We start from the raw sequence: 21,630 nt of genomic DNA on the forward strand, positions 1-21,630 counted from the left end.
GGATATCGTTCATAGCCAGGGAGCGACTAAGCTGTTTGAAGTTCAGTCTCATTTGTACAAACACATATTCAGCTACATAGATTCCATGTCAGTTAACTGCACCATTCAGCTAGCCATACTTGACATAATCCACACCCATGGCCGACCCATAACTCTTCTGAAAATTTACAATAAAGAGATAATACTTTTATTCAATAAAAATACTGTCATGTACATGGATATATATAAACAGAGTGTGTACAAAGTAGCCGTTGGTTTTCTAGAGAATTTCCTTGTACAGCTTGATATGTCTTTCCTTATTTTCACCCATGCCTTTGATTGTATTTCCTGAAGTCTTGGTGTATGATATTTCTCTGATTGATTGGGCGTGTCTGATGGGATATTTCCTTCTTGATGCAGCACCATATCTTCATGAGCTGTAGAGGAGTGAGTCATGGCTGATTGGTTAATAGCACCCCTAAAACTAATGTGGGGAAGACACACCATCAGTTTTCCTTTGAGAAAGTTGAAGCGATGAGAGGATAAACCTTTGGTAAAAATATCTGCGACTTGATCAATGGTGGAGATAAATTTCAACTAAACATCTTTATTGGCTACTTTCTCACGGATAAAATGAACATCGACCTCAATGTGTTTCGTATGAGCGTGGAAGACCGGATTAAAGGCCAAAGCAAGCGCTCCAATATTATCACACCAGACTGTGGGGTGAGACAAGAGGGGGATGTGTAATCTTGGAACAACATACGAAGCCAATAGAGTTCAGCCACTATCATTGCCAAAGCCCGAGATTCAGCTTTGGTGCTACTGTGAGAGACAGTAGGTTGCTTTTTGGCAGCCCAAGAAACAAGACAGGGACCTAAGAAAACACCATAGCCCATGGTGGAGAGGCAATCATCCGGGTCACCAGCCCAGTCCGAATCGTTGTAGGCATGTCTTTTCTTTTTCTATTAAAAAAATTATTTTTTAATAAAAATTGAGGGTATTTTAAGAACTTCACACCCCTCCATTAGGATTTCATGAAAAATCCTAACAAAATGGGAAAAGTGAAAGGAAATAAAAATTTGATACACCAAAGTAAGAGATTTTAACAATGAATTGGTGTTTGCAAAAAGTGCATAAATTTGTGGGGGGTAAGTTAAGTTTTCCATATATTTAATTTTTTGGGTAACTTTACTGAAGACCCCTGAACTTCCACCCGATTTGACAAACACCACCTAAACTTTAAAATTTCTCAATTTAATCTACTAAACTTTCAATTGCAATCAATTTGAATACCTTCGTCAGATTTTAAATGTTAAACGACATTTATACCTCTGATTTTTTTTTTTTTAATAAAATTCCAACTTTACCCTTAATTCCAAAACTTTTTTTTAAAAAAAAAAAAAATTAAAAAAATTAAAAAAAAAAACAAAAAACAAAAATCAGGGATATTTGGGTCTTTTTTTGATTTTTTAACCGCTGAATTTGATGGAGGGGTTCAAATTGAGAGCAATTAAAGGTTCAGGAGACTAAATTGAGAGACTTTAAAATAGGAGGATTTGTCAAATCGAGTGAAAGTTCATGGGTCTTCAATGAAGTTATCCCTTAATTTTTAGTGCTAATATGATTAAGTCCTGATTTTCAAGAAATCATATATATTAAGTTATACGTACCATATATTTATATATATATTAAGTTACTATATATATTAAGTTAATAACATATATATTAAGCTATATATTATGTTATAATAAAAAAAGGTGGATTTTGCCACCCTTTTAAACCACATTATTATTATTATTATTATTATTTTCAAATGGATGCCCAAATATAACACTTTCCCCATGATTTTGTTTAAAAAATGTGCGTACATGTTGCTGTGAAATTGGAGGTCAAATGCACTTTAATAAACGACTTTTACACATGCAATGACCAAAATTAACTAATCACTTTTTTAGAGCAGTACCCTATCAACCTGACTATTTTTATTAACAATTCACTTTAAATTATATTCCATTCAAATATTATTATTTTAAATATTTGTTTATTTGATCTATAACTATTAAAGGAAGAGGGGAGGAATTACTATTTTTTTTTTTCCCAACAAATTGGTGAGGCTAAAAAATAAGAGTACGTTCTCAAACATTTTTAACAAATTTCCAAAATAATCAAACAAAATGTTGATGCGTGATATTTTAGATAGCCATTTTTATATTTTAATGGTCATAATGGTCATATTTTTCAAAAAATTTCTAACAATCATATATATTTTTTGTTTTTTTTGTTTTTTTTTTAAAAAAGACTAGTGGTGACGTGTCATTTCCACATGTCACCTCTTTGGTAATGTTTTAGAATGACACGTTACTAAAGGGTAATGTGTCAATCTAACACGTTACCTTTTCAGTCTGATACGTTACCTCTTTGGTAACATGTTGAACTGACACGTTACCGAAATGGTAACGTGTTAGAATGACACGTTACCAAAGTGTAATGTGGCATTTTCACATGTTACCTTTTTGTAATGTGTCAAATTGACACGTTATCCACGAGTAACTTAGCATTTTCACACATTACCTTTTGGTAATTGACACGTTATCACTAGGTAATGTGTTAGTTTTGACACATCATCTAGTAATAACGTGCACTACAAGAAATTTACTCATTATAGTCGCCTCTAATACTCAACTATTAGGGGCGACTTTTGAAAATCACCCTTAATAGTTAAATATTAGTGTCCACATCAAAGTTAACGCTAATAGCCGACCGCAAAGATGAATATTAGCGTCCACTTTACTGTGGACGCTAATAACTCGACCTTAATATACACGCGAGAATTATTCAAGAGGTGGGCGAAATATAAGCGGCCAAAAAACACTTTTAGCATCGACATTTTGTCGACTCTGATAGTGGAGCAATAGCGTCCACTTAAGTGGACACTAAAAGATGGCAAAAAAAAAAAAAAAAAAGGTCAAATAAAAGAAAGTGGACGCTAATACTTAGGTATTAGGGTCGACTTTGTGGAAGCTAAAGAGTAGGTACAAAAATAAAAGTAAAAATAAAAAAAAAAAAAATTGATGCCCAATAGAGTGGACGCTAATACTTAAGTATTAGGGTCGACTTTGAAAGTGGACGCTAATACTTAGGTATTATGGTCGACTTTGTGGACGCTAAAGAGTAGGTAGAAAATAAAAATAAAAATAAAAAAAATAAAAAAAAAATTGATGCCCAAAAGTGGACGCTAATACTTTAGTATTAGGGTCGACTTTGAAAGTGGACGCTAAAGAGTAGGTAGAAAAATAAAAATAAAAATAAAAAAATAAAATTGATGCCCAATAGCGTCCACTAAAAGTGAACTCTAATACTTAAGTATTATGGTCGACTTTGATAGTGGCTGCTAAAACTTAGGTATTAGGGTCGACTTTGTGGACGTTAAAGAGTATGTAGAAAAATGAAAATAAAAAAAAATAAATAAAATTGATGCCCAATAGCGTCCACTAAAAGTGAACGCTAATACTTAAGTATTAGGGTTGACTTTGATAGTGGACGCTAATACTTAGGTATTAGGGTCGACTTTGTGGACGATAAAGAGTACTTAGAAAAATAAAAATAAAAATAAAAAAATAAAATTGATGCCCAATAGCGTCCACTAAAAGTGGACGCTAATACTTAGGTATTAGGGTCGACTTTGTGGACGCTAAAGAGTAGGTAGAAGAATAAAAATAAAATAAATAAAATAAAATTGATGCCCTATTAGCGTCCACTGCTAATACTTAAGTATTAGGGTCGACTTTGAAAGTGGACGCTAATACTTAGGTATTAGGGTCGACTTTGTGGACGCTAAACAGTCAGTAGAAAAATAAAATAAAATAAAATAAAATAAAATTGATGCCCAATAGAGTCCACTAAAAGTGGACGCTAATACTTTAGTATTAAGGTCGACTTTGAAAGTGGACGCTAATACTTTAGTATTAAGGTCGACTTTGTGGACGTTAAAGAGTAGGTAGAAAAATAAAAATAAAATTGATGCATAGTGTCCACTAAAAGTGGATGCTAATACTTAAGTATTAGGGTCGACTTTGAAAGTGGACGTTAAAGAGTAGGTAGAAAAATAAAAATAAAAATAAAAAAATAAAATTGATGTCCAATAGTGTCCACTAAAAGTGGACGCTAATATTTTAGTATTAGGGTCGACTTTGAAAGTGGATGCTAATACTTAGGTATTAGGGTTGACTTTGTGGATGCTAAAGAGTAGGTAGAAAAATAATGTATAACATAGATGGACTTATAACATACATTGAAACTAAGTCTCTAGATACTTGATTATTGTATTAGTATGTATTTGTATATTTATATCATCATATGATTTAATAATCAGTTGATCATGTCATATAATCATATAAATTATAGTGATAATACATCATACTTAAATATTATGAAACTTAATTCTTGAAGAATAGGACAAAGTTTTCTAAAAAAAAAAAAACATTATTAGATCATGTTCATATGTATTATCATTCTAATTACACTAGAATGATCTAATGTAATTAAGTATGATCTAATGTAATTAGAATGATAATACATATCATCATATCATTGTTTTTTGAAAATAGTTAACTTACTTAGTAATACTAAGTTAATATATATTAACGAACAAGTATGTATATATATATATATTAAGTAACATATAATTTGTTTTTGTCAAAATAACCTATAGTAAATTATACTGGGTTAGTAATTTAATATATTAACTTAGTTAATATGTTAGATTATTAAGTAACTAGTTATTAAGTCTCTAGGTACTTAATTGTTGTATTTGTATGAGTTTGTATACTTCTGACTTATGTCATATTATATATGTATATTTTGTTATTATATAATCATATGATTTAATCATCAATTAATCATTTTATATAATCATATAAATTATAATGGTAGACCATATGATGTAACATCTAACTTATAATGATACCTACAGCATAATACTCTAAACAGAACAACAGTATATATCTTTAAACAAACACGTTGTTGATTCTAATATTAATCACTTAATTTGTGATATATATGATCATATGATATAATATTTTACATATATATATATATATATATATATATATATATATATATATATATATATATATATATATTTTCTAATTACAATTCACATCATCTTTAGATCATGTGATCTACCACTTAACTTAATAGTAATACTAAGTTAGTATATAGTAACTAATAAGTATGTATATTATATATTCATATATATAATACTCATACAAATATTAAGTAACATACAATTTTTTTGTTTGTCAAAATAACCTATAGTTAATTATAGTAAGTTAGTAATTTAATATATATTAACTTAGTTAATATGTATTAAATTAGTTAATTTAATAATACTAACTTAGTTAGACGTTCAAACCGCATCGAAGAAATTACTGATGCATATGGTGATGTACATTCCAGCCCTGAGGAGGTGTGTCATGCTTTTACGCACTATTTCCAGGACCTGTTCACCACAGGGGGTACGACAGATGTGGAGGGCTGTTTGGCAGGGATGCACTCTTGTGTAACGGAGGATATGAATAATTCCCTTACCAGGGAGTTCACGGCTCTTGAGGTCAAAGAGGCACTTGACCAAATGGCTCTTTTAAAGTCTCCTGGCCCGGATGGATATTCAGCAGAATTTTTTAAAAATTCTTGGACCACTGTGGGTAAAGAGGTAACTGATGCAGTTCTCGGCTTTTTAAATAATAATACTTTTGATCCTGCTATAAATGAGACCTATATAGCCCTTATACCAAAAAAGAATAAACCCTCATGTGTCACGGAATTTAGACCTATTAGCCTATGCAATGTTTTTTATAAGATAATTGCTAAGACTTTGGCTAATAGGCTAAAAACGGTGCTTAATAGTATTATCTCTCAAAATCAAAGTGCATTCATCCCTGGCCGTCTCATTACTGATAATGTCCTTATTGCATTTGAGGCTCTCCATACTATGAATGGGAGGATCAAAGGTAAAAAAGGTTTCATGGCGTTAAAATTGGATATGAGTAAGGCTTATGATAGGGTGGAATGGAATTTTTTGGAGTCTGTTATGGTGAAGATGGGGTTCTCACAAAGATGGGTCCAATTGATTATGACTTGTGTTAAAACAGTGTCTTACTCGGTGTTGGTTAATGGGCAGCCCCATGGTTGCATAAAACCCACTAGAGGAATTAGACAAGGTGATCCTTTATCACCTTATCTTTTTATCCTGTGTGCGGAGGGACTTAGCACACTTTTGAGGAGGGCTGAAATGAACAATGAATTGACGGGTCTAGCCATTTCTAGAGGAGGGGATCGCATTAATCATCTTTTCTTTGCAGATGATAGCTTGCTTTTCAGCAGGGCTAATGTTTTGGAATGGCTTAAAATTCAGGAGATCCTTGGAATTTATGAGCGAGCTTCGGGGCAAAAGATCAATATGGAAAAAACCTCAATTTTCTTTAGCAAGAATACCAATATGGAGGTTCGTGAGCATCTGTTGGAGGTTACCGGACTTAGCTCAACCCAATGTTTCGAAAAGTATTTGGGGCTACCGGCTCTTATTGGCAGATCTAGAACCCGGGCTTTCCAAAGTATTCAAGGGCGGATTTGGGACCGACTCCAAGGATGGAAGGAGAATTTTCTTTCCCAAGCCGGAAGGGAAGTAATGCTAAAAGCAGTTATCCAAGCTATACCGACCTACACCATGAGCCTTTTCCAAATTCCCAAGACTTTGTGCCGTAGGATCAATTCGATGATGGGAAAGTTTTGGTGGGGCTTTAAAGAGAACTTATCACGGGTTGCTTGGATGAGTTGGGGAAAAATGAGCTTATCCAAAGACGAAGGAGGTTTGGGTTTTCGCGATATTGAAGTTTTTAATCAAGCTCTCTTAGCCAAACAAGGGTGGCGCCTTATGCAAAATTCGGAGTCACTAGCTGGAAAAATACTCAAGGCGAAATATTTCCCGGATTGTTCTTTTTTGGAATCAACTCTAGGGAGAAATCCATCATACGCCTGGCGAAGCATTTGGAAAGCTAGAGATATTCTTAAGGAAGGTGCGCTGTGGAGGGTTGGAGACGGCAAGTCTATAAGAATATGGGAGGACAAATGGATCCCCTCGACTTCTACAAATAAAATTCAATCACCCAATCTTTCCTTCCCTAGAAATGCACGAGTTTGTGAGCTCATTGATCCAGAGAAGCGGTGGTGGAATGTACAGGTCCTCAAAGAAAACTTCTCTCCCCTAGAAGTGGACAGAATTTGTAGCTTGGCCATTTGTCCTGGTAATCGGCCAGACCAGCTGGTGTGGGGAGCTACTAAAAATGGCGACTACTCTGTCCGCAGCGGCTATCATTTGGCGAAGATTGGACTGGTCAGAGCGCAGGGTTCCTCATCAACGATGCAATCCAAGAAAGAGTTATGGAGATCAATATGGAAATTCAGGGGATCAAAGGCATTGCAGATGTTCTTTTGGCGAGCCTGCCAAGACATACTCCCTACACGAGAGAATCTCCAGCGGCGAAACATTATTTCTGATCCACTATGCCCTATTTGTGGTTTATATGTGGAATCGGTGAGTCATATTCTGTGGAGCTGCCAATCCGCAAGGGACGTTTGGCTGGACTGTCCCGTTGTTCTCCAGAAATCCACCAGTGATGATGCTCCCTTTACGGACGTGGTCCTAAAGATGATGGAACGACTAGATGAAGCAAATTTTCAACTTTTTGTTACAGTTGCCCGTCAACTCTGGTTCAGAAGGAATAAATTTATCCATGGGGGTGAATTTCATCCACCAGCAGCGATTCTAAGACAAGCAAGAGAACAAATGGCAAACTATGAATTGGTGGAGCAGATGACCAGAAGGAACAATGGCTGTGCAGCTACCACGTCGAACACCAAGCAATGGGAGAAGCCACCCCCTGATTTTTTTAAAATCAATTGGGATGCTTCTATTTCAAAAGCAACAAATCGTATGGGGGTGGGAGTCATTCTACGGGATCATGCTGGAACGGTGCTAGCAGCCTTCTGTATGTCCAAACCAGCTACCACAGATCCGGCCTCCGCGGAAGCTATAGCTGCGTGGCATGCAACAGAAGTTAGTCGTTCGCTGGGTATGAGGAGATTAATTTTTGAAGGCGATGCATTAGAAGTGGTCCAGGCACTACGACGAGATGGCAACTGGAGAGGACGATATGGGATGGTGATTGAAGAAGCCCGAGAAAACTGTCAACATCTGCTGGAATGGAGTGTTAATCATGTTCATAGACAGGCTAATGTCTCAGCCCACCTCCTAGCTAAATATGCTCTAGACACCAGTGAAGACCGTTTATGGATCAGGGGGTATCCCCAGTGTATTCATGAAGTTGTAATTGCGGAGCAAGCTTCTGCTTAAACAATAAGATGAGATCTATTTCAAAAAAAAAAAACTAACTAGTTACTAGTTAGTATGTCAATACTAATATATAACACACACATGTATAATAAAATAAGTAATATACATAGAAGTATTGAATAACATTTACTTAATTATATTTACTTAATATATATTAATTAACTAAATAATATGTTAATTTATGAACTAACTAGTTATTATGTCAACTAATACATACACATAAATATTAAATTATTCATATAACATATACTATTTAATTACTAATATATATATATATATATATATATATATATATGAACGAGCTAACGAGCCGGTTTAAGTCTTAAACGAGTCGAGCGAGCCGGGTATGTATCACTAATTTATCGCGCGGGTTTCAACAGTAACGAGCGGGCTTGTACAGTGTTGAGCTTGAATTCAGATCGAACTTAATCGAGCGGGTATCAAGCGAGCTGTCAAATTGTATTAGTTCGCTTACACCCCTAGGTTCAATTGAACATCTAAAAATGATAAAATGTCCTTTATACCCTCAAAACTTTTATAAAATTATAAATTTTCTCTTAATCATCAATATATATATACTTTATTGGTCAGATTGTGAGATCTTGGATATTATTTTTACTTTTCTCTTTTTTGGTCATTTCATCACCTGTTGCTAAATCATCAAGATATATATATATAAAAGGAATTAATTGAGGAAAGTGGTAGAACGACCCCGTTTTAGGGAAAATTTTTGCCGGGATTATTTCGCAATAGATATTTCCCACGAAACTTGTGTTTCCCTCGCTAACCGCCCTCATCACTCTCACTCTCGATCTCTCTCCCTCAAAAACACCCCCTCTCACTCGATCTCTCTCCTGTTGCTCACCTCTCTCTCACTCCGGCGCCCAGTGACCCGCACGGTTAAGAGACATGGAGCTGCAACTTTTCGCACGCTCTCAAGGTGTTTGATGGATGGGATGCTTGAATGAAACTTGGCTACTTGGCTTCGTTAAACGCAGAGTTCCTGGGGTTTTCACAAACCTGCATCTATGTCAGAGCTTTTATGGTTCTTCGGGGTAGCAACCTGCGTAAAGCTCCTCCTCATCCCATCCTACCATAGCACAGATTTCGAGGTCCACCGCCACTGGCTCGCTCTCACTCACTCCCTCCCTCTCTCCAAATGGTACTCCTACGAGACCAGCCCTTGGACCTTGACTACCCTCCCTTCTTCGCCTACTTTGAGCGTGTTCTCTCCATTTTCGCCAACCTCATCGACACCCAAATCTTTCATCTCCAAGAGGGCCTCAACTATAGCTCCGAGACTGTGGTTTTGTTCCAAAGAATCACTGTGATCTTGTCTGATTTGTGCTTGTTATATGGGGTTTATAGATTGACCAAGGATTTGGATTCAAGGAGGCGAATTTCGATTTGGGTATTGATTATTTGGTCCCTGATGCTTGTGATTGTGGACCATATGCATTTCCAGTACAATGGGTTTCTGTTGGGGCTCTTGCTGATGTCGCTTTCGTATTTGGAGGAAGGTAGAGACTTGATGGGCGGATTTGTTTTTGCGGTTCTGTTGTGCTTCAAGCACTTGTTTGCGGTGGCGGCGCCCGTTTATTTTGTGTACTTGTTGCGGCATTACTGTTGGGGCGGAATTGTGAGGGGCTTCAGGCGGCTTTCGATTTTGGGGGCGGTGGTTGTAGCGGTTTTTGCAGCGGCGTATGCACCGTTTGTCTATCATGGGCAGGTGAATGAACTCCTATTTTTTTTTATGCTTCTTTTGTTTTTGGTGGTAATGTTGCTCTTATGTGCCATTCTCTTATCTTTGCCATTGTGGGAAAAACTTGTATCATAGCAACCCTTGCTTGTGGCTAGTTATTCAATCCATGAACTTGAGTTTATATTTGTGAAACCTTGCAAAATGATGTATAGGTGTGTAATTTTGTTTAATGTACTGTGTTATTCTGATAATTTTTTCCTTTTGTTAATGTGAATCCAAGGAGTTGGCTTGGAAGTTCTCAGTTAAGAAATTACCTTGAAGAAAGAGCTGAAGTCATGATTTTTGAACAAAAACATTTCCCATAAGGTGACTGTACGTAGGTCTAAATGCAGCGTGGTTAAGTAAGTTTAAGTAATAGTCTATCTCTTAACTACATTTTGAATTCCTATTCTACTGTGTTCTAGTTCAGAGAAATAAACTACGGAAATCATGTAAAGGAATCTTCATTGCACATAAAATGCTTTAAGAACCTGAAGGTGCAACTAGAACAAGTTCAAGATTCAGTAATGAATGCGTTTATGAAGAATTTGAGGAACAAAATATTCCATCTCTTTCATGGTTTTTTAATATTTTAGAGTATTCTGTTCCAAATAGTCAACATTGATCTTGAACCTCTATGACAGAAATACAGGTTTCTTTGTCTTATATTTGTTTATTTATTAATTGTGTTTTGAATTTTAGATTGAAACTAACTAAAGCTTCTCTTTGTTATTGTTCAAGTAAAGTTATTTTTTGTAGGCAAGCAAAAGAAAACACATTTGTTTATAGTGTTAAAGTGTACAAATAACAAATTTTCGTATGAAGTTTTGAGTTTATAACCAATCATTGTTTGTGATAATAATTACACATGGATATATGTTTTATACAATTCTAACATGTTTGATTGGGTTTGGGAAGGCTTATTCCACAACATAAGAAACCTAACTGATGCAGTTGGAACACTGTTCAGAATAAATATCTCTGTTTTAGTGGGTTTCTTTTTTTTCACTTGCAAGGATCTTAATGCGTATTAATCTCATCTAGTTCAAAGTAGTATTGGGTACTTGCCACATCATATATATATATTTTATGAGCCAATCTTATTTTTAACTTTGCACATCGTATTTTTGACACATTATGTACTTATCACATGAAATGGTTTTCAATAGGATTGAATGCATCTTTTCTTCAATATTTTTCTTGAATTACCCTTGATTTATGCGAATATGAATTGGATTTGAACAATCATTAGTTTAGATGGTTAAAGAATAAATAAAGGTGGAGTATGAAAGGAAATGCACGAGCTCACATAATTTAGGGCAGTCTTCACTAAAGGATAGCTTGATGCACTTCTAAGTTCCTGTTGAACATTGCATCAGTTTCTCACGTTTACCCACATCTTAATTGTATAATGTGGAACTCATCAAGCCTATGACATCTCTAGTCAAGTTATGAGAAACAAATGAAGTTTGTTGAAAGAGTTACTATGGGATCTATGTAACGCAAGTATGCTGCCCTTTGGACAATTAATGATAATGGCATTTAGAACAAGTTGCCTAAAGCTTATGTTTTTGCAGATTAGCCTAACAACTAACGGCTGAAAGCCATCACTCCTTACTTTGTATTATTCTTAAATATGTGTTGATAATTTAACCCTTTCCTTTTAGATGCAACAAGTCCTTCGCCGTATGTTTCCTTTCAGCAGAGGACTTTGCCATGCATATTGGGCTTCAAATTTATATTATTTTAGATAAAGGACTTGCCTTTTTCCTTAAAAAGCTTGGGTTTACCATTCAGATACCAGCAGCTTCATTCACTGGTGGGCTAGTTGGGGATTCCTCACCTTTCGCTATACTACCTCAGGTAATTCTATAAGGCAAGCTTGACTAAGATGCACATAATTGGGCAGTAATCAGACTGAACCTGATGCTGTAAATCTACCAAACTGATCAAAGATGGTTAAATGCATTGGCATTGGTTATTTGGTGTTTAGAAAAAAATTTCCTTGGCTCTACTGCCAGGTGTTACTTGTTATAGCTTTTTGACAATATAAGCTAGCCATAGGAGGGAAGTTCATTAATTAATTATTAACCGTCTCCATTTAGTGAGCTGGTTACTTTGTAAGAGATTATTGATTGAGTATTTGACCTTTTGTTCTTTCAGCATGGAGGTCAGTTGATGAAATTTGGTTTTGCTTTTTATCCAAATTAATTTGACATACACAACTGGCTATGTTGCTCCTCTCCTTTTGCTCATAATTAACATTGTTAGTTTAGATTGTTTGGCTCATTCGGTTTACATGTATGGAGTTTAGGAAGCAGTTTCAAAAAAACCAGAACAATGTTTTGAAGGAGGGGTCCGGACCGCCAGAAGCAGGGTCCAGACCCCATTTCCAGAAACCTCATTTCCAGAAACCTCATTTTATAAGGCCTGTCCGGACTCCAGATTTGCCCTGTCCGGACATGGCTGATTTATTAGGTTTATTTTTCTATTTAAGAAAACGAATTTTGCTATTTTAGAGTACGTATTTTATTTAGCAAAGTTAGGGTGCTTTGATAGAGAGAATTTGTTCAAGATTATTGTTGAAGAGAAAATGCGTGAAGCCAATCGGAGTTCCGGTGAAAGGAAATCTTTTAGAAGAATCGTGCCAGATGTTCTAGAAAGGGCTACTGCGGTAGAAGTCAAGTGGGTCACTTGTCGTGTGCAAGGAAGAGTCAAAGGTTTTGTTATTCTTCTTGTATTCCTTATTCTTCTATATAGTGAATTGATTTCCTGGGTTTGGCTGCCCCGGAGAGGTTTTACATTTAGAGAGTTCTCTAAATGGTTTCCTTTTCCGTAACCAAATTTCTGTGTTCTTGATTGCATATTTCATATCAGTATTTGGTTGATCTTTTAACTGCTAAGTTAGATCTTTTTCTGGATATTTTCTGTAAAACTCCTAGACGTGTGAGTAGGTGTTAATTGGAGTCGTTTTAGAATTTTCAATTGGTATGAGAGCGGGTTCACTCTGTGAAGAAATTTTTTTCCTGAGTGTGATCCAAGACTCCATATCAAATGTCTCTTACGGTTGCTCCTAATTCTCTTCCCGTCTTTGACAGAACAAATTATACGCTTTGGAAAATTCGTATGAGAGCTTATTTTAAATCCATTAATGTTTGGCATATTGTTGAATCTGGATGGACACGTCCAGACAAAGCAATAGCTGAATGGACAACGGAGGAAAAGAATAATGCTACTGCGAATGACAAAGCTATAAATGCTATTTACATCTCTGTTTCAAATGAGGAATTTTCTAGAATTTCTAGATGTGAAATAGCTAAGGAAGCTTGGGAAACTTTAAAAATCACACATGAAGGAACTAAGGTTGTTAGAACTTCAAAAATTCAAATGTTGGTTTCTCAGTTTGAGGAGATTAGAATGCAGGAAGATGAAACTTTTGATGAATTCTATTCAAAGCTTAGTGCCATTAGAAACTCTACCATTAATTTGGGAAAGAAAATGGATGATGCTAAAGTGGTGAAAAAAATCTTAAGATCTTTGCCTGAGAGGTTTATTCCTCAAATTGCTGCTATACAACAGAGCAAAGACTTAGATACTATGAGAGTAGAAGAACTTGTAGGTTCCCTTCAGACTTTTGAACTAATTCTACCCAAACTCAAGAAAACTAAAAACATTGCTCTTAAAGCAAAAAATGTTAAAGTCAATTCTTGTGAGTCGTCTGATGAGGATTCTGGGGATGATGAAGAATTTGCCCTGTTTGCTAAAAAATTTAGAAAATTTTTTAGACCCGTGAATGGAAGGTTTAAAAATCGTGACTCAAAAATTCCTGTGAAACCTAAAGGTGAATTTAGAAATAATCCACGTGAGAACTTAGAGACTGATCAGAAAGATAAGTTCACAAGTGGACGAAAATGTCATGAATGTGGGGGTAGGGGTCATATTCGAATTGAATGTGCTAATCTGAAAAAATCCAAAGGTAAAGCTTTCAATGTCACTCAGAGTGATGAATCGGATGATGAAAAATCCGAAGAAGAAGTAGAAGGAGGAGTGAATTATTTAGCTTTTACTGCTTCTTATGATAATTATTATAAGACTGTTAACTCACCTCACATGATAAATGAATCTGAAATTGAATCTGATGATGAGGTGGATTTACAAACTGCTTATAATAACTTGTTTGTGGAATGTGATAAATTGAACAAGCTGAATAGGAAAAATTTGAAAAATCTGAAAGAAGCTGAACTTGAGAAAGAAAGATTAATGAAATCTATGGATGAATGTTTAGCTATTCGAAACACTTTGACTTCTGAAAATCTCATGCCGATTGCTAAAGTGAAATCTCTGGAAAAGAACTTGAATGATTCGAACGATCATTTAAAGAAGTTTTCTAGTGATAAATTGAATCAAATGTTAGGAAATCAGAAACATTCACATGATAGGACTGGATTGGGTTTTAATAAACATGTTAATTCATCTTCTTCAAATGTTGCAACCACTTCAAAAATCATGTTTGTGAAACCTAAAATGAAAGATGTGGAAATTGAGAATTCTTGTTTACCTCAAGAAAATTCAGAAGATGTGACCAAGAAAAATAAGTTGAAATTCAAAGTTCCGGTAAGGACTAACTTCATCCCTACTTGTTTTCACTGTGGTGTCAAAGGTCATACTTGACCAAACTGTTTTCAAATTAGGGCTAAACAACCATGGTCTCAGAAGAATATCCCTAAAATAGATGAACCTGGAATTGGAAATCAACTAAAAGTTTTAACTGCTCAAGTGAAACTTATTAGTGAAAAGTTAGCTGTTTTGTCAAATTCGGTTGATATAAAAGATATGTCTAATTTAACTGACAAAAATGTGCAAGTTCCTCCTCAAAAGGAACAGGTCTGGGTTAAAAAGAAAGATCATCTATGTCTTGTTGCTCATACTGCCTTAAGTGTGCTTAACTTGTGTTTGTGGTTTCTGGATAATGGTTGTTCAAAACATATGACAGGTGATAAATCTCTATTCAAAGAGCTTAAAGAAGGCAAAGGAAGTGGAAGCATCACTTATGGAGATGGCAGCAAATCAAAGGTGATTGGTCAAGAAATTGTGGAAATTTCCGGTGCCCCTATTCCACAAGAAGTACTGTATGTTGAAGGTCTCCGGGCAAATTTATTGAGCATCAGTCAATTTTGTGATTATGATTTAGTGGTCCAGTTTTCCAAGAAAAAATGCAGCATATTTGATTCTCAAGGAAAATGGCTGATGGGAGGAAAGCGCACTGCTGACAATTGCTATTGTCTCTCCTCAAATTCCCAAATAAAATGCAATAAGGCAACTCTGGACACTGGAGAATTGTGGCATCAACGGTTGGGGCATCTAAATTTTCATGATCTGGTCAGAATTTATAAGACAGAAGCCATAGCTGATCTACCAAAGATTCATTAGGCTGATAAAGGAAAGTGTGGCCCATGTCAATTGGGGAAACAAACTAGAACTCCTCACAAAAAGATCTCAGGTATTGTTACCTCTCAAAACTTAGAACTTCTTCACATGGATCTCATGGGCCCTACACGGACAGCTAGTTTGGGAGGCAAGAAATATATTATGGTGATCGTAGATGACTTCTCTCGATACACATGAGTAATTCTGTTAAGAGAAAAATCTGAAGCCTTTGCACAAGCTCAGATCTTGTTTCAGAAAATCCAAAATGAACAAGACTGTCTCATCAAGCGGATCCGAAGCGATCATGGCAGAGAATTCGAGAATTCAAGTTTTGAAGATTATTGTGCTCAGCAAGGTATCAAACAAGAATTCTCATCCCCCATAACTCCTCAACAAAATGGAGTAGTTGAACGGAAAAATCGAGTCATACAAGAAATGGCTAGAGTTATGATACATGCTAAGGATTTGGCACAACATTTTTGGGGAGAAGCAATCCATATAGCATGTCATATTATTAATCGAGTTTTTCTCAGACCCACAACTACCAAGACACCATATGAGCTATGGCGAGGAAAGAAACCCACTGCAAAATATTTTAGGGTGTTTGGAAGTACCTGTTACATTCTTCGTGATAGAGAAAACTTGGGGAAGTTTGATGCAAAGAGTGACGAAGGAATTTTTCTTGGATACTCTAATACAAGTCGAGCCAGTCGTGTGTATAACAAAAGAACCAAGACAGTAATGGAATCAGTAAATGTTGTCATCGATGATGAAACTACCAATGAGCATTTTGCAGAAGAAGAGCCTCAGGTTGAGGGGGAGCAAGTTGATATGTCTGATAAAACTCATGAACTTCTTAGTCCGAACAGCTCAGCAGTCCGTACTTCAATACCTTCAGATACTGAAGACATGACTCATTCACCAACTCCACACTTGAACTCTCATGCACCATTCTCCAGAGTCAAACTTAATCATCCTAGAGAAAATTTGCTGGGAAATGTTAATGAAGGGTTACGTCTACGAAACAGGGTGGTCAATCAAGTCACTTATTCTTGTTATCTCTCTCAGTTTGAACCAAAGAAGGTTAATGAGGCATTAGAAGATGAGAGTTGGGTGGCAGCTATGCATGATGAACTCAATCAGTTTGTTAGGAATGATGTCTGGAAATTGGTTCCAAAACCAAAAGATCAGAATATCATTGGCACTAAATGGATCTTTAAGAATAAATCTGACGAGCATGGTACAGTGGTAAGAAACAAAGCTCGATTGGTTGCTCAAGGATACACTCAAGTTGAAGGAGCGGATTTTGATGAGACATTTGCACCAGTAGCCAGATTGGAATCTATCAGAATTTTGTTGAGCATCTCATGTCATCTCCAGATCAAATTGTATCAAATGGACGTCAAGAGTGCTTTTCTTAATGGCATTCTTCAAGAAGAAGTATATGTAGCTCAGCTAAAAGGGTTTCAGGATCCAACTTATCCGGATCATGTTTACAAGCTGAAAAAGGCGCTTTATGGATTGAAACAAGCTCCGAGAGCTTGGTATGAACGTCTGACAACATACCTTCTTGCACATGGGTTCATCCGAGGACAGGCTGACCGTACATTGTTCATTCGTAGGAAAGGCAGTCAACTTCTCATTGTCCAAATTTATGTAGATGACATTATCTTTGGCTCTACGGTTGACTCACAGGCTCATCAATTTTCTACAGAAATGAAGCAAGAGTTTAAAATGAGTATGATTGGTGAATTGACCTATTTTCTAGGTTTTCAAGTTCAACAATCCAACAAAGGTATCTTTGTGTCTCAACCAAAGTATGCCAAAGATCTTGTGAAGAGATTTGGGTTGGATGGAAAAAGTCATGCTCGCACACAGGGACGGAGCCAGGAAATTTTATGGGAGGGGGCCAGCCAAATTTTTTTTTCGGTTCTTTAGAATTTTTTTATTAAAAAAAATTATTTTAGTTGTTTTTATGAACTAAAGACTACCGTAAGGGCCAAAAAAAGTGGACATTTGAAAGTAAGGGCCAAAAATTAAAAAACTTAGTGGGTATGGGCCAACAAAATTAAAAATAGGGCCAATTTTTTTTTTTTTTTTTTTTTTTTAGGGGGCTAATTTGGCCAAATGACTAAAATTAAAACTTCAACTTTACTCTTTTTTTTTTTTTTTGCTTATAATATTTTTTTTCCTTATTTTGGGGGGGGGACCATGGCCCACCCCGGTCCCCCCCTCCCTCCGTCTCTGCTCGCACACCCATGAGTACGAGTATTAAGCTGAGTGCAGATGTAGCTGGGAAATCCGTTGACCAAACTTTATATAGAAGCATGATAGGCTGTCTCCTTTATCTTACAGTTAGTCGACCAGACATATCTTTCAGTGTGGGTGTATGTGCTCGATTCCAAGCTAATCCAAAGGAATCCCATCTGACAGCTGTTAAACGGATCCTCAGGTATGTAAGTGGCACAATCAATTTTGGAATTTATTTCTCTACTAATACAAACCTTGAACTTGCAGGATATTCTGATGCTGACTGGGCTGGAAATGCTGATGATCGAAAGAGTACATCAGGCGGATGTTTTTATGTGGGAACGAATTTGGTCACTTGGATGAGTAAGAAACAAAACTCCATCTCTCTTTCTACTGCTGAGGCCGAATATATAGCTGCTGGGAGCTGCTGTACACAGCTCATCTGGATGAAGCAACTTCTTGCAGACTATGGATTTGATCAAGGAAAAATGATTGTCTACTATGACAATACGAGTGCCATCAACATCTCGAAGAATCCGGTTCAACATTCACGCACGAAACACATTGACATTCGTCATCATTTCATCTGTGACTTGGTCGAGACCCATGTGGTATCTCTTAAATTTATGCTTACTGAACACCAATTAGCTTACCTGTTTACAAAACCCCTAGATGGATCTAGGTTTGAGTATCTCAGGAATGCTATTGGTGTATGCGATCTCTCATGATTGTATACAGAGAACATGCCTAGAAATTGCACGTATTGATATTTGTCTATAGCTGTTCTAGAGCATTTTTGTTTTTTTTTATTATTGTTTTTGTTGCTTTGTTTTTATTGTCTTTACTTCGTTTATTTTTAGCCTGTTTTAATTGTTGGATACTCAGTTTCTCATGTCTTGTGCTCAAAAGAATATTTTACATATGAGTGGGGTCATTATTTCTGCAATTTACATCTATTGCTCCATATGTTTATGATATACCTTTGTTTTTCTGAGGACTGTTAAAGGAGTAAGAGTCAGTTATTCTCATGTTCAAAATTGTGCACTTTTTGCCCCCATTAGGTTTAGATTTTTGTTATGTGTTTGGGAATTTGGAGCAAACATTTTGCTTGGAAGATAGGTAGTGTCAGTTCTATCCACTTGACCAACTCGTTAGTTGAACCTAGCTCCTAAAAATTCCAACATTTTTCAAAAAAAAAAAAAAGAAAAAGGCATAAAATAAGCTCAAATGACTTCGTTTTGCTTCTGTCTGTCCCTAAAGAAAGAATCAGTGATCAAATTCATTGCGGAAATAGATGATTACTAAAGGACATGGTAAAAGTGAATGATTAGTCTCAGGGGGAGTGTATCGGATGAGGGAATCTAGGTCCTAACATTATAAGGTTTTACTGTGGCTTGAATCAGACTGTTTGTCTTCCTTTACAAAATGTCTGCCTAGATTTACCTTAATTGATGAAATCTGATTTAATGGGAGTTTTCACACACTACACCATCACATGAAATTTCTGATAATTGCTTACTTGACCGAATTCACAGAATAAGGTTGTATCGTGCATTTGGTACATTTATGGTGTAAGTGCAATTGTTTTTGACCACTCCAAAAGTGTTAAGATTTCATAAGAACACACATGAGTTATTGGATATCTAAACAAAGTTTTTTTTGTTTTTATATTTTTTTAAAATTAAAAAAAAAAATTATTTAATTGTTGCAGTCCAGTGTTCGGACACACACTCTGCCTTGGGTATATCGACATTTTTGCTTAAAATCTCTGCATCTCATTTCATCTCCTCACTCTCTCGGCCGCACCTCTTCTTCCTCAGATTATTTTTTTTCGTTTTCTTTGTTTTGCTTCACTTTCCTGTCTACACTTCCATCATCACAGGTATGCTTTCTTTTCTTCTCCTTTTCAATTTCCTTTGTTCAAATCACATTTTTCTTTTTCTATTTGGTTTCAAATCGCAATATGTGACTGGTTGTGTTCAAGTGTGCAATTCCGAAATACTTGTCTATTTGATTCCTATTGTTCAATCGTTCTATCTCATATGGTTGTTGCACAATACATCATCTATCATGTATTTAAGGATGGGTTCCTCAATTTGCCATGGATTGTTCACAGATGATTTTTCTTGCCCATAACGTGTTTGATAAAATGTCTCAAAGACTTAGTTTTGAAATTGTGTTCCATTTTTTTCATTACCGTGCTTTATTTCAAGGTATTTAGTTTTTAGATGTTGGTTGCAAAGTTTCTAGGAAAGGTATGATCAATATACATGAAATTTTTTCAAATGTGATAATCAATAGCTCAATGCCTATTACATGGTTGATGTAATCAACATTTGAAATCTGTTTAGGTTGCATCTTTTTCGATTGTGGGATCACATTGGATCACTTGTTTCATCTCAAAAATTATTTTCCAAGATACTTTCTTCCATGATTTGAGATATTCGTTTTTTCTGTGATATGACTGCAGAAAATGGTGTATCCAATTTCAGAATCAACACCAAGGAGAAAGCGCACTCGTGAAGAAAAATCAGTCCTACAAGATAAGATTTTGACTCGCAAAATTGTGATCGAGCGTGGAGTAGAACAAAATGATCTTCGAGTGGAACCGTTTCGATTCATTCATGACATCTTCCAGGAAAATAAATGGACCTCCTTGTTCATTCCTGTTAATGCCTACACTCGGTTAGTTCTGGAATTCTACTACAACATCGACGACATTGACTTAGTTGGTCCCCCGTCATTCAAGACCAAGGTCTCTGGGAAAACTCTCAATATCACTACTGAGCTGATCAGTGAAGTTACTGGGATTCCATTGACGAATGAGAAGCCGCTTCCATTTCTGAAAGATGATCCACAACCAACAAAAGCTGAAATCATGGCCGTTCTTAATCCAAGTCGGCAGCTTGTATGGGATGAAGACCTGAACAAAATTTCGATTGGCCATGTACGGGCTCTAGAGAGACTCTTAACTCGGATTGTACTGCAGAATATTTGGCCAATCTCTCGACATAGTCATGTGACCATCGAACGAGCAATGATGATTTATGGCATCATTACTCGTTCTAAGTTTTGTTTATGCACTCATCTAGTATTGACTATGATCGAGCTTCATGAAAATCACTCGATTGCATTACCTTATGGCGGTCTCATTACGAAGATTTTGCCAGAAATTGCTGCAAATGAATATATGGAAGCCCCTGAAGGTTACTTTGGAAAAACAACTGTGATGAAGTCAAATGCCCAACTTCGGCTTCACGCTCCAGATGTGCAGGCGCCTCCACTTGCTCAAGATTCTCCAGCTGCGTCCTCCTCGGGATCCTCAGACATGTCAAGTCAATTAACTAAAATAATTGACTTACTTCAAACTCAAGGCCGAAGCATTGAAGCTATCAACACTCGTGTCACGAATTTGGAGAAAGATGTGAAGTCCATGAAGGAAAGCTTTTGGCAAGAATAATTTGTCCTTCCTGTTTGTGTTTGTTTCTGGCAAGAATAATTTTTTGTTGTCTGGTTAAAACTTGGTTGTTGGTTTTCTTATTTAAAACTCTAGTTTTTTTTGCTTCCTTCGTCCTTCTGAGACAAAAAGGGGGAGTTATTTTGATTTTCATGCACTACAATTATTTTTATTTTTGTTCCCGAATGGCCAAAGGGGAAGTTTATTAGTTTAGATTGTTTGGCTCATTCGGTTTACATGTATGGAGTTTAGGAAGCAGTTTCAAAAAAACCAGAACAATGTTTTGAAGGAGGGGTCCGGACCGCCAGAAGTAGGGTCCGGACCCCATTTCCAGAAACAATCATGTGAAGGAGGGGTCCG

At 36.1% G+C, this 21,630-nt stretch overlaps 1 pseudogene; it reads left to right on the forward strand.

Moving 5' to 3' along the window:
* Positions 1-9,184: 9,184 nt before the first annotated feature.
* Positions 9,185-12,199, forward strand: LOC132169797 (dolichyl pyrophosphate Glc1Man9GlcNAc2 alpha-1,3-glucosyltransferase-like; annotated as a pseudogene).
* The last annotated feature ends 9,431 nt before the right edge of the window (positions 12,200-21,630 follow it).

The sequence above is a fragment of the Corylus avellana genome, chromosome 1, assembly GCF_965113065.1.
Source record: "Corylus avellana chromosome 1, dhCorAvel1.hap1.2, whole genome shotgun sequence".
NCBI lineage: Eukaryota > Viridiplantae > Streptophyta > Magnoliopsida > Fagales > Betulaceae > Corylus > Corylus avellana.